Here is a 19,096-nt window from a genome sequence, read left to right as displayed (position 1 = left end):
TGGTGTCTTTCAGTCAAACTAAGAATAATACCAGCTTGGATTTTGAATTTATTTACAGTTTATTTGTTTTTTATTATTTTCGCAAAATGGGAACGTTGGCATCTAAAGTAGGTCAAAAACAGAGTATTTTTCGAAAAGCATTCGCCATCGCATAAAGTTTAATACGAAGGTTGTTTACTGGCGCGATGGTATAAAGAAGCAAAACTTCAACAACAAAATACACATTGAGTAAATCTACAAGGACTGTTTACAATGCTAAGCGTAATTCGCTTTATTTTTTATATCACTGCATATTTTATGCATACGCTTTTCACATTTTAGACATCGCAATCTTGTGTTTTCTATGCACAGAGGTGGGCAGTACCGAGTACAATTGTACCGCGGTACTGTACCGCGGTACTTTTTGTGTACCGGTACCGGTACCGCGGTACTTTTTGAAATTTGTACCGGTTGCCTAAATACCCAGTACTTTTTTGGTCAAAATACCCAGTACTTTTATCGGTACTTTTTTTTCAACAATGTTAACTCCGTAACGATTTAATCCGTGTTTACGGCATTGAAAAAGTTAGAAGAACTGAAATCTAACAATATCGTTGGTGTTTGCTTGCCGTTGCCCGTTAGTGACAGTTTTGATGGAAGCCATCCAAACGAGATTTCATCACGTACTCCACAGCACTGATCATCAACTCGCCATGGGGTTGCATTCACATTTTCGGCTCTCGTTGATCCCACAATCGAACATGGATGAACGATATTCATTTCTTTCGGAAAGCATAGCGAAAAGCATCAAGACTCAGTTGATCAGCAAGCTTGAATCTTTGCTTGAGCAAGAAGGTCAGAATGAAGCTGAAGCAGCGACGACTTAGAAGAAGTTGCTCAGCAAGACGAGTTTTTCGGTTTTTTATTTGAGCAACCGAGAAGCCGACGACAAAGTGCATCTAAACTGGTTGATGAATTTCTCAAAATGAGTCCTCAGAGATGCATCACAGATGCATGCTTCAAGCATCCGACGATAGAAAGATTGTTTATTAAAACAAACACTGCAATCCCTTCAAGTGCTGCTATTGAAAGAGTTTTTTCCACTGCTAAAGATATTTTGAGGCCGAAACGAGCTGGATTAAGTGACACTCATTTTGAGATGCTACTGTTTTTGAAAGCGAATGCCTAGAACAGGCTTGCCCCAAACTTTTACTAAATACCCAATTAGTTATAAAGTAATAGGCCTATAACTTTAGGGTCTTATCAAATTTTTTTTTGTAAAGTGTTGGGGACTGTAATTTCATCAAGTTTTGAAAAAATATTTCAAAATACCAATATTTTTAGTCATAAAATATCTCACTTAATAGGTTAATTTTTAATGAATCATTTAGGTCTTAGGAAGATAAACTTTTCATTTTTAACAATTTCTCTTTAAAATATTTTTTTATCTTAGAAATGATACCTTTTTAACAGATTTTTATCAAAGTTACAACTTTCTACTTGACAAAATATAAAATTACTCGAGTAACGTTACTTTGGCATAAAACTAAACAAGTGAAAGTAGAAAGTACAGTAATGAGAAATAAAACCAGCCTACTCAAAAAGTACTAGTTACTGAACATTGCTACTTAACATAAAAGTAAAAAGGAATTATAGTGTCACTGTCTTTTATTTTTTGCAAGTTGCTTTTATGTTTATGCTAATTTTTATGCTAATTGCAAGCCAGTCCATTTTAGATGGATACCAGTTTTTTTTGTTTTATTGCTACTTAAGTAACACTACTTTCATTACTTTGCACCTCTGATGTTGAATGGCCTTCACTTCCAATATAGCTTTCTATACGGCATGTTGTGTTGGCCCTTAACTATAAGTCTATAAACTAACAAGTATTAATATGCCTACCTTAAATTGATGCATTTATACTGAGAAAAATCAAGAGACTTGTGACTTTATTTTCCGATCTGTTCCATTCAGCTTAGCGTGCCTACCAAAGGGCTGGTTGAGCAGTCTTTGTGTAGAATATGAACATTGTCATGGCGCGTGCTGTTACTTGTTAATATAATTGGGATGGAGATGAATCGCATTTGTGGTTTTAAATGTAAGATTATTTCGATTGCAATCACAAAAAAAATTCATCATTCCAAGTCTTGTAACTTGTATTTAAAAAAGTACCGTACCGAGTACCGTACCGGTACCGCGGTACTTTTTGAAAATAGTACCGGTACCGGTACCGCGGTACTATTTTTGACCAGTACCGAGTACCGGTACCGCGGTACTTTTAAATTGTACCGTGCCCATCTCTGTCATAGACTATGCACACTACACATCGTCAGTGTGAGTATGATACAAGGATATGATTTACAGCGTCAAATCTTACGGTTGCCTTCGGGGGCGCAGTTGGTCCTCTTAGGTGGAGCTTTGGCATTTCCATCTTTTCCAATGATCGTGCGATCTCCCTCCTAAATTGGAGATGGTTTACAGTGGACTTATTCATATGGTTGTAAAAGCAGAAAGCAGCCACAACTGATGAATTGACAATGTGGGCAAAAAGATTCCACCACCATTTCTTGGACCGAAGTCGTGGTATATAGGAAGAGAGTAGCCCGTTGCATACATCTACGCCACCCATTCATCGGTTGTAGATCGTAATAAAAAATGGCTGCTCAACTGATTTCTTTTTTTTGTTCTTCACCCTTTGTTGGACGGTTTGCGTTGGTGTAACACCATAGTAATTACTTGCAACGGTGACGACACAGTTATCGTTCCATCTGGCGCATCGGTACCGACTTCCATCTGGCGCATCGGTATCTGGTGCAGACTACAGTACAGTACCATCGGAACGGTATAGTCATATGTCCTTCTAGGCTGTTTCTGCCATGTTTTCTTGCAGATGAGGGAACATTTACTTGTCCTTTTTTGAAGTCCTTGATCTCCAACAAACTTTAAAAAATATAGGTCATATCACTGTTAGATATAGATCAGAAAGCGATTACAGGAATACCACGCTAGAAGTATCGCTGATGCGCACTTCAAAACACAGCTGGATTGCAAACATCTCACTATAATCCCTATGTCAGAAAGCCGTAGCTTTTGTGTACCAGATGTTGCCAACGTTCCCATTTTGGGAACATTAAAAAGTCGCTTTTTTAGTAAAATTAGTGCTCTTAGAAAGTACAATGTTTACAAAAATTATAACTTTTACGCATACATTAGAAATATTATTTTTTCAGCAACAGCATACAAAAAAGAAAAGATTAGAATTCGATTCGTGCATAACTGTACGTGACTTTAATCTCATGTTCCCCTAATGGAAACCTTGGCGCGTAAACGGTTGTATAGTCAAGACACATTATGCAGACTAAAATGAGTGGTTCCCTAAAGAGCTGAGAGCCCCGGTTAGCGATTAACACAGCCCTGCAAGTAATTATGTGCCTTCTGAACGTTTCAGAACTGAACAAAATGTTGCTGCTGCTGAACTACGACTCAATGTTTTGATGGTCTACGGCATTTTCTAAGGTCCACAGCAACACAAGTCCGATGTAGCCGATGGCGATGTAGCGACATTCCAGAAGTAATTGCACAAAGTCCAACATCCGTCTCCGTGGGGTCGGTTCGCCATAGTCTTGAGAAGGAACGTAGGTATTTCACCCTAAAGCACCTTATTGCTCATAAACATGAGAGAAATCTAAATAGTCGAAGGGGCGCCACTCGCAATCGACGGCACGCCTTTAAGTGTCTTATTAAAGACACAGCCACATGCTTTTGAGCGGTGTCGAACTGGCGCCCTATCGAACTTCGAACCAAGGCTCTCACCACTCGGCTATGCAACCAGCCTCCATGGAGAGTGTGATAAAATTTGTTTCAAAGGTTATCACACTCACTAGTGAGTAACTACAAATAAATAAAAAATTTTTTTAACTATTTGAGTGTTTCCGTAACTCTAACTACACAGAAGTAGTTCTAAGTAAGTGCAGAAAAAAGCTGAAGATCTTGTACGGTTAACTGCCAATGTTCCACAAAGGGAAGACGACGTCACTTCCGTTAGACACCTGTATAACTTCTCTAACCGTCACAAAACAATTTTTTATCACAATAATAACAAAACATCAAAAATTTACTCAAATCTGACAAGTGGAAGTATATGCGGTAACATAAAGGTTAATGCTGTCTGCAAAAAAAATTCAGAAATATCAAAAAGCTGCCACCAACGGTTGCCGCTTAATCAACTAAAACATCTCTCAAAAAAAAACTTGAATAAATGCCTTAAATAACAACAAAGTCCAAATAAGTTTGATGGAAGTATGAAAACTACAAAAGTGGCTTCAGTTGCGACATGGACGTCATTGTAAAGTTTGTTTCTGTTGCAGTTCATGGTCTGTGCTGCCTTGTACTAACTTTGTCACTTAACCAAACTTTGTTGCTGCTGCCATCTCGTGGAAAACTATATAGGCTACACGTTTGTTTAATTGAAGATTTTGATGAATTCAATATCTGATGCATTCACAATCGTTTGAGAGGTTTTCTACAACTAGAGGTTGGCCATGAAACTTTGTCAGATGTGGAAAAAGTTGTTTTGTTATTCACAGGCATTCCATGTATTTGTGATTAGTTGTTGTTGTTGGTTTAAACTTTTATGCTTAGACTGAAAAAACCTCCGATAGGTTATTCCTGGCAGTTTTGCATAGCCTACTTGTAGAAGCGTGTGAGCAACATCTCCCACTCCCGAAATCTACTAGTGTGCCTTGTGGTGGCACTGGTGAGTTATGGAAGTGGGAGCGTGTATTTGCAAGACAAGAAAAACAACAAGGGGTTTGGGGGGTCTCCCCCACAAAAGTCTGCCCATTATCGTGCTATGCTACGCCAGAACTGAGTAGGACATTGTAATTTTGAACTAATTTTGGAGATAGTTTTTAACTGTTTTGCCAAAAACGAACTCAAAAGACTCAACGCACCAAAACATGAAGCACCAGCAACGATGGCTAGAAAACTTGGAAAAATTACGAGGGCCAGCTCCAACAAAATTGCCGCTTAAACCTTTAGGTTTTCGTATTCGATTTGTTATTATCTGTTTTTAATTTTCTAACAAGTGGTTTTTCACCTTTATTGACTTTTGAATTATTATTTTTGTAACATAGTTTGTTGGTGTAAAAAAAATGTAGTCAACCAATATTGCTTCCAGGCTGTGTAATACCAGTATTCAGTGGCGTACGCAGGGGGTGGGGGGGGGGGCATTGGGCCATGCCCCCCCCCCCCCCCTTAAAATGTTTTAGTAGTTAACGAAGTAGATTAAAGCATTTAATATGTTTTGGATTGCTCTGTCAAAGCAATTAACAATGTTGTTTTATAGACTAGGCCAATACGAAATACATGGCCCAATCCACCTACCCCACCCCAGGTATGCCAATGTAGCATAGTGTTCTGTAAGCCTATTATAGATATTAGTGAGAGAGAAATGGATAAAGTCTAAACTAAAACCATACTGGGATATCATGAAGACGTCTGGGATATCAATGGCCAGTAGCATAGCCAAGGGGAGGGGGGGTTGGGACTTGGGGGTTACAACCCCACTTTGGCACGCGTGTGACGTCACGATATTGAGAATGATGCTTTCAGTTTCTTTATGCTTGGGAATGATGGTTTCAGTCTAAAAAAAACTTGCCTAATTTTAAACAAAACTGCATTAAAAGAGTGAGTTTTGCCAATACCAAACATTCAAACATCTCAGCCAGGAATTAACAACAAGAAAACATAGAGACTTAGCTTTATTTCCTAAAATTGCCGTAGAAAACATGATCTTATTCTTTTGCTATGCCACCGGACAGCACCATTTTACAGGAATATTCATACCCACGTTTTTGTTGCGGTATATGCGGTAAAATAAAGTATATGCGGTAAAATAAAGGTTAATGCTGTCTGCAAAAAAAATTCAGAAATATCAAAAAGCTGCCACAAGCGGTTGCCGCTTAATCAACTAAAACTTCTCTCAAAAAAAAACTTGAATAAATGCCTTAAATAACAACTAAGTCCAAATAGATGGAAGTATGAAGACTACAAAAGTGGCTTCAAATGCAACATGGACGTCATTGTAAAGTTTGTTTCTGTTGCAATTCATGGTCTGTGCTGCCTTGTACCAACTTTGCCACTTAACCAAATTTTGTTGCTGCTGCCATCTCGTGGAAAACTATATAGGCTACACGTTTGTTTAATTGAAGATTTTGATGAATTCAATATCTGATGCATTCACAATCGTTTGAGAGGTTTTCTACAACTAGAGGTTGGCCATGAAACTTTGTCAGATGTGGAAAAAGTTGTTTTGTTATTCACAGGCATTCCATGTATTTGTGATTAGTTGTTGTTGTTGGTTTAAACTTTTATGCTTAGACTGAAAAAACCTCCGATAGGTTATTCCTGGCAGTTTTGCATAGCCTACTTGTAGAAGCGTGTGAGCAACATCTCCCACTCCCGAAATCTACTAGTGTGCCTTGTGGTGGCACTGGTGAGTTATGGAAGTGGGAGCGTGTATTTGCAAGACAAGAAAAACAACAAGGGGTTTGGGGGGTCTCCCCCACAAAAGTCTGCCCATTATCGTGCTATGCTACGCCAGAACTGAGTAGGACATTGTAATTTTGAACTAATTTTGGAGATAGTTTTTAACTGTTTTGCCAAAAACGAACTCAAAAGACTCAACGCACCAAAACATGAAGCACCAGCAACGATGGCTAGAAAGCTTGGAAAAATTACGAGGGCCAGCTCCAACAAAATTGCCGCTTCAACCTTTAGGTTTTCGTATTCGATTTGTTATTATCTGTTTTTAATTTTCTAACAAGTGGTTTTTCACCTTTATTGACTTTTGAATTATTATTTTTGTAACATAGTTTGTTGGTGTAAAAAAAATGTAGTCAACCAATATTGCTTCCAGGCTGTGTAATACCAGTATTCAGTGGCGTACGCAGGGGGTGGGGGGGGAGGGCATTGGGCCATGCCCCCCCCCCCCACCTTAAAATGTTTTAGTAGTTAACGAAGTAGATTAAAGCATTTAATATGTTTTGGATTGCTCTGTCAAAGCAATTAACAATGTTGTTTTATAGACTAGGCCAATACGAAATACATGGCCCAATCCACCTACCCCACCCCAGGTATGCCAATGTAGCATAGTGTTCTGTAAGCCTATTATAGATATTAGTGAGAGAGAAATGGATAAAGTCTAAACTAAAACCATACTGGGATATCATGAAGACGTCTGGGATATCAATGGCCAGTAGCATAGCCAAGGGGAGGGGGTGTTGGGACTTGGGGGTTACAACCCCACTTTGGCACGCGTGTGACGTCACGATATTGAGAATGATGCTTTCAGTTTCTTTATGCTTGGGAATGATGGTTTCAGTCTAAAAAAAACTTGCCTAATTTTAAACAAAACTGCATTAAAAGAGCGAGTTTTGCCAATACCAAACATTCAAACATCTCAGCCAGGAATTAACAACAAGAAAACATAGAGACTTAGCTTTATTTCCTAAAATTGCCGTAGAAAACATGATCTTATTCTTTTGCTATGCCACCGGACAGCACCATTTTACAGGAATATTCATACTCACGTTTTTGTTGAAAATGCTCTCAGAATGCACCAAATTCAAAGTAGTTTTTCAAAATTTTCTGGGTGAGGACCCCCAGACCCCCGCCGCTGGGTGAGGTCTTAAGCGGAAACGCCCCCTTTCAAAATTCCTGGCTACGCTACTCTCAATGGCCCCCCCCCTTGAGAAAATCCTGCGTACGCCACTGCCAGTATTAGTGTTTCTAGAATGTTTGAAACAGAAACTGCAGTAGCCTAAGTTCTGTATCAGATATAGGCTACGCTACGCATAGAAACAGTTGCAGCACTGTTTGGCGTTGGCCCTAGTGTTGTTCAGCGGACAAACGGAGTTTCGCATCCCGGTTTTCTTAGGTATCCCTGGTGTTGACTGACTGAATGCTTAACCGGGACTTTGTGGTTGATTGACCGGGAGGCCGGAACAAAACCTCAGTAGCCTACCAGTACCAACCCTTTGAGAGAATAGTTCTGGCCGGTATCAAAGCGATCTTCGGACCCCAAATCCAAACACTTCTGAAGCAAAACACTCTACATCCATAGAATACAATATCAATACTTCTTCAAATTTCAGGGCCGTTTTGGTTGATTGACCAGGAGGCCACGACAAAGCCTGACAAAAACAGGGCCGTTGAGAGAGAAATAGCAATTTGTTATTCAGATTCTATAAGGAGCCTACATAGCGAAGCATGCTGGTCTACACCAGGGGTCACCAACTGGCGGCCCGCCACGCTGTATCGCTGCGGCTCGCGGAAGGTATCAGTGCACAAGTATAACCAAAAATACTTTTCTTGAGGAGTTAAAGAGCACGAAAAAAAAAAACTTTCCGGAAAGCGTATTTTCGCTTTGCATACGATTCCACCGACCGAGTAATCAGATTATAGTTCTAGGTGGAGGTTGCTTAAGTTATTGCAATGCGATGTCCAACCATACTGTCCCAGTGGTTGATTAAAACGTCTGTTTTCGGATTTCGAAAATGTCTGTGAGCATAGAGTTGTTTATTTTAAGTTTGAAAATGTCCTGTAAACACTAGTGTGCGTTTCACAGTTATTGTGTTTCACGAGCAGTGTTCTCTTTGTGCAAGTTTTTGTTGGCAAAATAGGTCGGTGTGCCAACTCAATTTATAATAAATTGGCAAAATATTATATATAAATTTAAAGAATTTTGCTGATTGTATTATGGAAATATTTAACTTAGTACTGCAAAATGTTTTTTTTTTTAAGCAACATGGAACGCTTCACGATTTTGCGTGTCATCCTTGCGCAAGGGCCATGCTAATCTTCTCTGTATCGTTCCAATTTTAGTACATGTAGCCTACTGCCGAAGCAAGTAGGCTACTGCAAAATGTTGTTAATCAATAAATTCTTGCCACGCTGATAAGCATCGCAAGTGACAGTTGGCTATAATAAAAGAAAGACGGTTTAGACTCTCACAAAAATGATGAAAAACCAACTCATTGCTTTTTTAGAGGGACGACTGTTTATGAATTATGATAGAATTACGATTTTTCGGTGATTTCCACAAGCGTTTGTTTCATGGTGCCTGGTTTATTTTTCCTTGTTATTGGAGGCTATTTTTTGCTGATATGTTTGCAGGTCACTATTGTTGCCTGTATTGCGATGTGTCAAACATTTCCTTGTTTACTGAAATTGTTAATTGCAAGATATCTTTTGTGAAGCGAAGTGACAACACCACTCTTGCTAGTTGCTTGGCAATGAATATTCTGATGAAACCGCTCGCCTCGCTATAAATGCGCAAAACAAGTGGTTTCGTTTATTAGGCATTCTTAAAAAAGTCAAAAGTGTTGTAAAAGGAGCTTGGCCTGGCAGTAGCGTTGTCGGATTAATTTTGTTGCTGCGGTATTCTAACACAAATATGAACAACATGTAACGCTGGATACTGGGTACAAAATGCGTTCTTTTCTAGCATAAGAGTCAACCTACCTAAAATTTTATTAGTGCGGCCCGCCACAGCTCTCCTTAGTGCCAAAGTGGCCGGCATGCAAAAAAAGTTGGTGCCCCCTGGTCTACACAATAAACTTAGCCTACATCGCAATAACATAGCCTACTATTTGTAAACATAAAGGAACGCATAAATATGCTCAGTGTTGAATAATAATTCAATTCGATTAGTCAGGAACAGCGAAAGAATATTTGGTCATCGAGTCAGCTGTTCCAAACTGGAGCAAAAAAATTCTGGTCCGATATCAATCAGCTCCTCGCGCCCCAATTAAGACACTTCTGAAAAAAAACATACTAAATCTAAAGAATACAATATCCTTAAAATTCCAAGTCCCTTGGAAAGATTAGGTGCCCTAAAAATTAGGCTATTCTGGGTTAAAAAGTTGCCTACCCCCTGTCAAAGCTAATGACCGAGATCTTCGAAAATCATTTCTTGAAACTGCGCTCAAAAATTAATAAGCTGTAGGCCAACAGGCAATGTCAATCGTATAGAAAGTCAAAAACAATTATTAAATTTTTGAAATCGTCGTTGTCGTGTGAGCCTCTGGGTCCAAGGATCTATCCTTTTACCACCCCAGATTCATGATGTTTCTGGATTAAGCTGGAAGGCTGCTAGAGAGCAGCCAGTATTTTATTTCATCATCGAAGACACGCAGACCTTCCACTCAGTGGCGTAGCAGCCACCTGGCGGTTCTGGCTCTGCGCCAGGGGCGGCAGGCTGCAAGGGGGCGGCAAAATGAGGCTGCACAGTGCACACAGATCGTGAAATGAAGTAGGGGAAGGTAGGGTAAGTTGAGCAGGTTTTTATAAAACCGCGTTTCTTGAAAATGTGTCAGGGTTCAGAGAATATTTTTGTCATGGATGTTAAAGGTATATTCATTGGCCCTGCTTCAAAGCAAAATTATTTTTCTTGTTTCTTATATTTCATCTGATCTGAGTAGTTTTGTAGAAGTTGCTCAAGTTACCCCACCCTTTTTTAATGGGGTAAGTTGAGCAAAAGCATGGGGTAAGTTGAGCAACAATGAATCAAGGCGTTGATTGCTTACATTAATAAGAAATCAAGACAACTTCAATTTCTTAAGTTGCAGAGTTAGTATTAATAGGCTACTTTATTGCAACTGAGCCATTGATATACCACTCAGAATATGTTTTTGGTCTTCGTATCTACTGTAGGAAGGGGGTGGTTGCCCCAATTTTTAATATATCACCATATAAACTATTTAAATGTTAAGCTATAGTGAGGAGTTTTTGGAAAAATCTCTTGCAGACCGATCACGTAAGGCTGTAGTAGGCCCACGACTTAAACGGTCCGTACACAGCCTTGTCTAGAGGCTGTAGTTGATGCGATGTGTGGACTGTGGGGTGGTATGGTAGCAAAACCACACAGCTAGCTCTGCATAGCTCTACTGACTAAAGTCACATTAACGGCAGCGACAGCATTCTTCACTCGATTCATGTAACGAGTCAGCGTCATCCGTTTAATACCATGATCAATAGAAGCAGCTTTACGGATTTTTCATTTATAACATTAATTAGCTGCTGCACTCCTCAGCACAGCATCTTGAATGTTTCCCCTGTTTGTTTTTCTTTGGTATATACGTGGCATTGTATTTAACCCATGGCGATCTATACTACTGTCCATCCCAACGTGGCAACAGCCAAACAATGTGGGGGCCTATTAAGTTTTGGCAACTAACAGATATTAGGCGTAAAAAAGGCGTTTTTGCATGAATTATTACTAAAAACAAATACTTCTGGATTAGAAAACGAATTTTTTAACATACTGAGTGTTGTGAAAGTTGGGTCACTCTTGATTTCGTGTACCTTGATTCTGTTGATATTTTGATTCTCATGGTATTCTTAACATGTAGCTATTGTCCTGCTTTCTTGCCACTTATTTAATAATATTACATCTTAATTACGTTTTAGCACTGTATTTACAATTTTTAGGCTAAAAAACATTACTTGACCAATGAAAATTGCTGATTTCATGTTGTAACACTTATCTCAGTTGGTAAATTGAAATTTCGTATAGGCCCCCACATTATTTGGCTGTTGCCACGTTGGGATGGCCAGTAGTATAGATCTCCATGATTTAACCGTATCTGCCACTGCTTCCTTTTGGCGTCAAGAGTTACTGGCCGAGACCATCAGGTCTACGTCTCTCTTATTGCTAATTACTCCGTCGGCTTAGCTCAAATAACAACGGGAAAAAGTATGCCGTTGGTCAAAAGCCTTATCTATCACTTCAATCAATTTATTTCGCAAAATATATTCGTGATTGTGTATTTTAGGTAGAAAAGGGGATAAAGACTCGGTTTTTGACCTATTTTCGCCATTTCTTGGTCAAATTTTTCAGTTCACATTTTATTTTGAAAGTCCTCTTGCATAGAACACAGAATTTCATCAATTTTGTTTTTCCGTTTCTGTGCAAACAGTATTCCATACACTTTTTGCACTACAAAGCAATTTGCGCAAATAATAAATTACCTTCCTAATTGATGCCTGCCAGCAAAGAATGACTCATATCGCGTCAAAGACCAACTCCCTAACCAGACAGCAAAATCGACGTTGAATCAATGTAAAAATGACGGACTTTGCTGCCTGGGTAGAGAATGGAATTTTAGCGCCGTCGTGTTATGACTGACAGACACAAAATGAAACCGCACGCTAATAGTAAACCGTCAATCAAGCTATTGAATATCAGCAAATTTCTTGCATTTTATAACTGGCTGTGACAAAAGGTTTATTGTGAACTTCACAATCATCCGATACCAACATGATCGGGTTTAAAAGTTGGGGTAAGAAAAAAAAGTAAAAGTCAAGAAATCTCAGGTTTCTAGCGTCACTGCTTCTATGTGAAATTGCTGAATTAGCAGAGGGCGAGACCATAGGGTCTACGCCAGTGACAGATACGGTTAACTGACCAAGCGATATATTTGAAAAGGTAACCTGTACATCAATTGTAGCTTTAACATGAAAAGGAAAGAAAAAACAAGATAATTAGCTGGCTTGACCTGATCAGCCGTCTTAAGTCATTTACTGGGTAAGTTGAGCAAATGCTCAACTTACAACTTGGGGTAAGTTGAGCAACTGCTCAACTTACCCCACCTCCACCATTTTAAAAAAATATTAACTTTTTCAAAGACTGCTAGAAAACTATATTACATTATTGGCTACAAGCCGAGGCAGATGTAACGTCTACCTCAATTGCCAAACGAATTTCATCTATCTCTACTAATAATTCAATAAACAGAAATTTCCGCCGCTGCCAAATATTTATTCCTAAGCACCTAAACTCAAAAAAGTGGAACCATTCCTAAACCTAAACAAAGCTTCCAGTTGTTTAGGTCGATATAGTGGCTTAAAATGCATTATGGGTAAAATAGCTTGGTGGCGGAAAAATTTGTTTTAGCTTTTCCGTTTTCCCGGAACTAGGGGTTGCTCAACTTACCCCATTGCTCAACTCACCCCACTTTCCCCTAATGCAAAAATAAATAAACAGTAAAACAAGAAAATGATTTACAAAGAGACAGCTAGCACCCCTTAAAAAATTTAAGGATAGAACAACAGCTAAAAAGCTTGCGCGATGTTGGATAGCTGTAACCTGTAGGCCTACTCCGTCTGTTGTTCAATTCTTAGTAGCCTAACATGTTTGTTTGTTTGTTTGTTTATCTTTATCCTGCATTGCGGGAAAGCGGACTTGAGCGCTATGCATCGGTGTACGCCTTCCGACGTACACCTGACCCACGCTGCAGCCGACGGCAATGTCTGTTTCCGGTTGTCTACTTATGACTTAAATTTGGTACTACCCATTACTCGAAATCGATCACTAGGTAGAGGCAATTATCGTAAAGTTTCTTGCCCAGAGAAACAACAGCAAGTGCGAGTGGCTGGAGTCGAACATGCAGGCTCTCGACTGCGAGCCCAACGCGCTAACCACTCGGCCACGGCTGCCACTAACATTTAATACGTCATAAATCTAGAGGAGTTTCTCAAAGCTCAAAATGATAAAGTCGTATTTACGTTCTACCATGAATGATGATCGGCTATCAGCTCTATCGATTCTTTCTATAGAAAGAGACTACGTTCAAAAACTTGATTTTGAAGACATTATCGCTGATTTTGCTTCGGCGAAAGCTCGAAAAGTTCAATTTTGAGGCGGCTATTAATCTTTTATTTGCCTAATACATTTGTTGTCCATTTTTAGTCTTTTATTTTTGGCCTTAAAGCTGAGACAGTGAGGCTTCTTTCTCAAGCCAGTGCCGGTGTTTGGGGTGTGCAAACCATGCGATTGCACAGGGCCCGCAAATTAGGGGGCTCGCAATTTACTCAGAAATGCAGTAATTTTTGCCATTTCCAATGGAAAAAAATCGATTCACAAGCAAGTACCATTATCCTTGAAGTCAGTTGCGGCTTTAGGAATTAGTAACAAGAAAACATGGAGACTCAGCTTTATTTCCGAAAAATGCCAGAGAAAACATGATCTTATCCTTTTGCTATGCCACCGGACAGCACCATTTTACAGTTAATATTCATACCCAAATTTTTGTTGAACATGCGCTCAGAATGCACAAAATTCAAAGTCATTTTTCAAAATTTTCTGGGGGCCCCCCAGACCCCACACCGCTGGGTGTCGCCTTCGGCGAACACGCAGTCAGGCTTTGCCGCCGGCCGTCAAACCCCCCTCCCTTTCAAAATACTTAGCTACGCTACTGAATTGGATCATTGTCATTGGGGCCCGCAAAGCACATTCCGCACAGGGCTCGAAATACCCTAAGACCAGCACTGCTCAAGCAATATAGAACTTCTGAGACGCGGCACATTATTTGTAATTATTTTTTATTGAAACGATTGCTTGAACATGAAACTATTTCAAATTTGCTGCAGTCTACTTAGGGCGGCATTTTCAACGAAAGCCAGGGGCGGCAGCATGTGCTCCTACGCAGGGCCTCCAAGAGCCCTGCCGGGCCCCGGTGCAGATGTTGCTGCCGGGCCCCCCCAGCGCGACATGTCGCATGATCTCACAAATCACAAGCAAAATTTGTGGTGCGGGTTAATCCACAAGGCCAATGCACACATGGTGTTTTGAACAGTGTTTCTATTTTAATATCAGATCTGTTTAAAATATAATACAAAGAATACATTAGGTTTAACACTCCATTATTTCACAAAGAATGCAGTATTGTAGTGGTGTTTACAACTTTACATTCATAAATACATGAAGAATGCATTGCTATTGGTTCATGATATTAAGAAATACCAAGTTCATTTCTGGATCAATACTCAATAGGCTGTTGCTTTTTATTTTCACTCCTTTGGTTTTCTTTGCTTGTTTGAGTAAAATTGCATTTAAGCAGGATTGGAGGTCACTTTCTCTTGATTTCCACAGCAAGTGGTCAGTACTCAGTAGAAAACAAAGTAGAATATATTTCTATTTTCAATCTACCAATGATGTAAATGTACCTACATCTATCACTATACTATGTATCGAGACTTTACAGACACCTTGCATAACTACAGAATGCCTGTTTGAGTCAATATTGACACTGTTCCAGTGTTCCTGAAATTCAAGAATAAGATTGGAATGGCCTGGCCAAAAATGACTGCTCAGAAATAAATAGTGAAAACAAACAAAAAGAAAAACTTAAGAAAAAATATATATATATATTTGTTGATATACTAAACATATATTTGAAAATCAGCACCTTTCTGCAGTGCTGGAAAAAGTAGGTTGCCCTGCAACTAGGACACTTCTAATTCTGTCTAGAGTTAAAAGTACTTGTACTTCAACAGAAGTGAAGACCTATGATTTTTTACTCAAATATCACACTTTCACTCATCTTTTAACTTTTTTTTCAATTTCTGTTAGACTGTTATGACATTTGGCCCTGCTACAAGGACAAAAATTATTTTCCAGCACTGCTTTTATGAAACTTGCTTGCATTAATATAGCAAAACGATTCAACAAACCCTAAAAACTCAAAAATATTGTACTGTATATATATATCAGAGATCAGAGAAGTTTCATGATTTCAGTATAATTGTAGGCTGTGTTTAGATATATTTACACTATATACTATAGTGTAAATATAGCCTCAGTAGCGTTGCCAGATAAGGAATTCTGCCTTAATTTGAGAAAAGTTTAAAGCTGTTGAAAACAAAAACTTGTATTGTGGAAATTTTTGTTAGTCCTGGGCAAAGATCAAAACCCTGACCTTATTCCTAACCCTTACCTTAACCCTTCCTGACTTTAATCTTAACTCTGGTAACACCGGAATGTAACCATGGCAACAAGTGGGTAAAAATAGCTACTTCGATAATTTGTAACCAAAAAAAACACTTGAACAGTTTTGTACCGTACTGAAAAAGTGACAGTGAGAACATCTTGCTCAGCAACTCTAACAATATTTCAATACCCATAACTGTCACTGCTTGCTTAAGTGTTATAAACTGACAATTTGTCAGAAACATGCATAGAATACCTTCTGTGTAATTACTGTAACCTACCCTGATCAATCAACTGCTGATTAAAACATACACACCCAAATATTCACATTAAAGCACCCAGACTAACACTGAAATGAAAACATTGAAATAAACTGAAATATTCACTCACACTGCAATATTTGCATTAAACACAAACACTGAAATATTCACAATAAAACACACATACAGCCCTCCAAATCCTTGACAGACATTTCCACCACATTCAACTATGCAGGGATTGCAGGCCTTGCCGGTGGACATGTTCGCTAGTCTCTGTCATGATTACACCTAGACTTCCAACAGGATTACAAAGCAGTGACTGCACATGCACATCTGATCTAACTATTGTTAATTGTAGAGTAAGAATGTACAGTTATACAGTACCGTACATTTTGGAAGTTGTCTCAGGGTATCTCTCTGGCAGATGGTGCTGACCTGCTCATTAGCACTGCTTGTTTACCAGTAGTAGCCTTGAAGTGTTTACAATAGACAATAAAAATCTGCAAATGATTTAATTTGACTTGGTGTTGCATTTTTAACAAGCCGAAGGAGGCAGTTCAGTTGGACCTCCACAAAAACTGCAAATTCAAGGCCTGCACACACTGAAATATAACATAAAATCTACTCTCTGAAACAAGCCTATTCACAATAAGCCTATATTTTTTAGAGGAGCTTTTCTAGCCTTTCTACCAGAAAAATTCCTGATGTGTCAAAATCAATTGTTTTGGCTAGTTTTGATTCGATGGTTAGCCTGGCCAAATCAACAAGACCTTAGCGCTAAAATATAAACATTTTGTCGGGCCCCCCTGAACTAAAAAAATTGAAAATGCTGTGGTTTTTTAAAAAGGAATGCCCATGATGGGCCAATCGAAATACAAAACTAATATAAAAAACAATATTTTATACAAAATTGACTTCAGCACGCAAATTTAAACATTTTGACGGGCCCCCTTGAACTAAAAAAATTAAAAATTATGTATTTTTAAAAAAGGGCATACTCCAGAGGGGGCCCAATCGAAACACGAAACTACTGTAATATAAAAAACAATATTTTATGAAAAATCAACCTTTGCACAATTTAAACCGATGCAAATTTAAACATTTTGTTGGGCCCTCCTAAGCTGAAATAATTGAAAATTCTGTAGTTTTAAATAAGGGCACACCCATGAGGGGGCCCAATCGAAACACGGAACAAATATAAAAACAATATTTTATGCAAAGTTGTTGAAATTTTTAGCGCGTGAATTCAGACATGTTGTCGGGCCCCCCTGAGCTCACCGGGCCCCGGTGCAATGCACCGGTTGTCCCCCCCTCTTGTGGGCCCTGCTCCTACGCCACTGCTTCCACTTCATTGGGTGGTTGGAAGATAGTGCAATCGTTGATGATGTGGCCTGGGGTCGGTTCCTCAACATCTCATTCACAAGTAGAAGAACAAGACGTTCACCATTGGCGCATGGTTGAGCGGAAAAGCCTGACGCCTGTACGGAGATGGTTGATTTAAGGCACACCCACGCCTGTCTTTGTAGTAGCCTGTTTGTAGTGTCTTTGTAATCGTGTAAAAAGTCAGAGACAACTTTTTGTGATCTTTCCTATTACGTCATTATATCATGTCATGCATCATCGAGTTTGTGTGTGCAAAGCTAACAGCTGATTGCTGTCTTGGATAAACAAGATCAAGCAGATATACAGTAACTGGTTTTATTTTGGCAGTGGCTATTTGACCGGCGCCGGTCTTTGAATCTGAAACACTATTTGACCGGTCATGACGTCACTCTATAGGCACTTCTTTCTTTTTCTCTTTCAAAGCAAAAGACGAGAAGAGTGCGTATATAAGTTGTGAACTTGACGATTATCTTCAACTGATTGGATGACGCGTGGGTTACGTCTCTGGTTGGTGTACCAGAGGGTATGAGTTCGATACTTCGCGGAAGCGTTTTTTTTTTTAATTTTTAATTAAATTTTGACCCGAAGTGACTCAATCGTTAGGTTGCTGCATTTTTGTAGTCAATTTTTATTTTCGGAAGCCTACAGCCCAATTTTTTATGTCTTTTCAACTATGAGTAATAAAGTCAGAGTTTTTTAATTTTCTTGAATTTGAGAATTTCTCTGGATAATTTTCCGTTCGTCATAAGAGGATGTGACCCTGTTTGCCGAACGACGCAAAAATGTAATGCGTCGTTCGGAAAAACGATGTTTTCCGAACACGATGTTTTCCGTGATCGGAAAACACGGTCACATCCTCTTATGACGATCGGAAAATTATCCAGAGAAATTCTCAAATTCAAGAAAATTAAAAAACTCTGACTTTATTACTCATAGTTGAAAAGACATAAAAAATTGGGCTGTAGGCTTCCGAAAATAAAAATTGACCACAAAAATGCAGCAGCCTAACGATTGAGTCACTTCGGGTCAAAATTTAGTTAAAAATTAAAAAAAAAACGCTTCCGCGAAGTATCGAACTCATACCCTCTGGGACACCAACCAGAGACGTAATCCACGCGCCATCCAATCAGTTGAAGATAATCGTCAAGTTTACAAGTTATATACGCACTCTTCTCGTCTTTTGCTTTGAAAGAGAAAAAGAAAGAAGTGCCTATAGAGTGACGTCATGACCGGTCAAATAGTGTTTCAGATTCAAAGACCGGCGCCGGTCAAATAGCCACTGCCTTTTATTTTTGATATTGTATTGTTTTTGAATAATTTCTGTGCCAGGGTGATCCATTTTTGGTCATGTTTTCTGTGCATTTTCAAATTTTCAATTATATTAGTCATAGGTATCAAGCTGAAAGCTTTCCGACAATAGGCCTATGTTTTTTTTTTTAATTTTCCTAAGAAAATTAAAAAACAATTTAAAATCCCACTTGGGTAATATTTCTTCCTACTCCTAGTGAAATTTTAGTTTGAAAAGTGCTTTTTTAAAGATCTACATTGCTTGGCTTGTTGAGTGTTATTACACTGGCCGGTTGGACACAATTTTTGGTGCCGGCAGTTTTTGAACTGATTTAGACTAACTTTGGGGAGCAGACTCCGAAAATGCAATGAGTTTTTCTCCATCAAGTCAACTTTTTAAGTTACAGTGATTTTG

The 19,096-nt window shown here is 39.0% G+C and overlaps 1 protein-coding gene and 1 pseudogene across 15 annotated transcripts in view; both read right to left on the bottom strand.

The window, feature by feature from the left end:
• The window catches only part of LOC145788218 (uncharacterized), a 624,890-nt gene that overhangs the window by 553,834 nt on the left and 51,960 nt on the right, over positions 1-19,096 (bottom strand). The window lies entirely within an intron of this gene.
• LOC145765794 (U6 spliceosomal RNA) lies at positions 8,783-8,882 on the bottom strand (annotated as a pseudogene).

This window comes from Aplidium turbinatum, chromosome 2 (genome assembly GCF_918807975.1).
Source record: "Aplidium turbinatum chromosome 2, kaAplTurb1.1, whole genome shotgun sequence".
Taxonomy (NCBI): Eukaryota; Metazoa; Chordata; class Ascidiacea; order Aplousobranchia; family Polyclinidae; genus Aplidium; species Aplidium turbinatum.
This window is presented reverse-complemented; position numbering and strand designations above follow the sequence as displayed.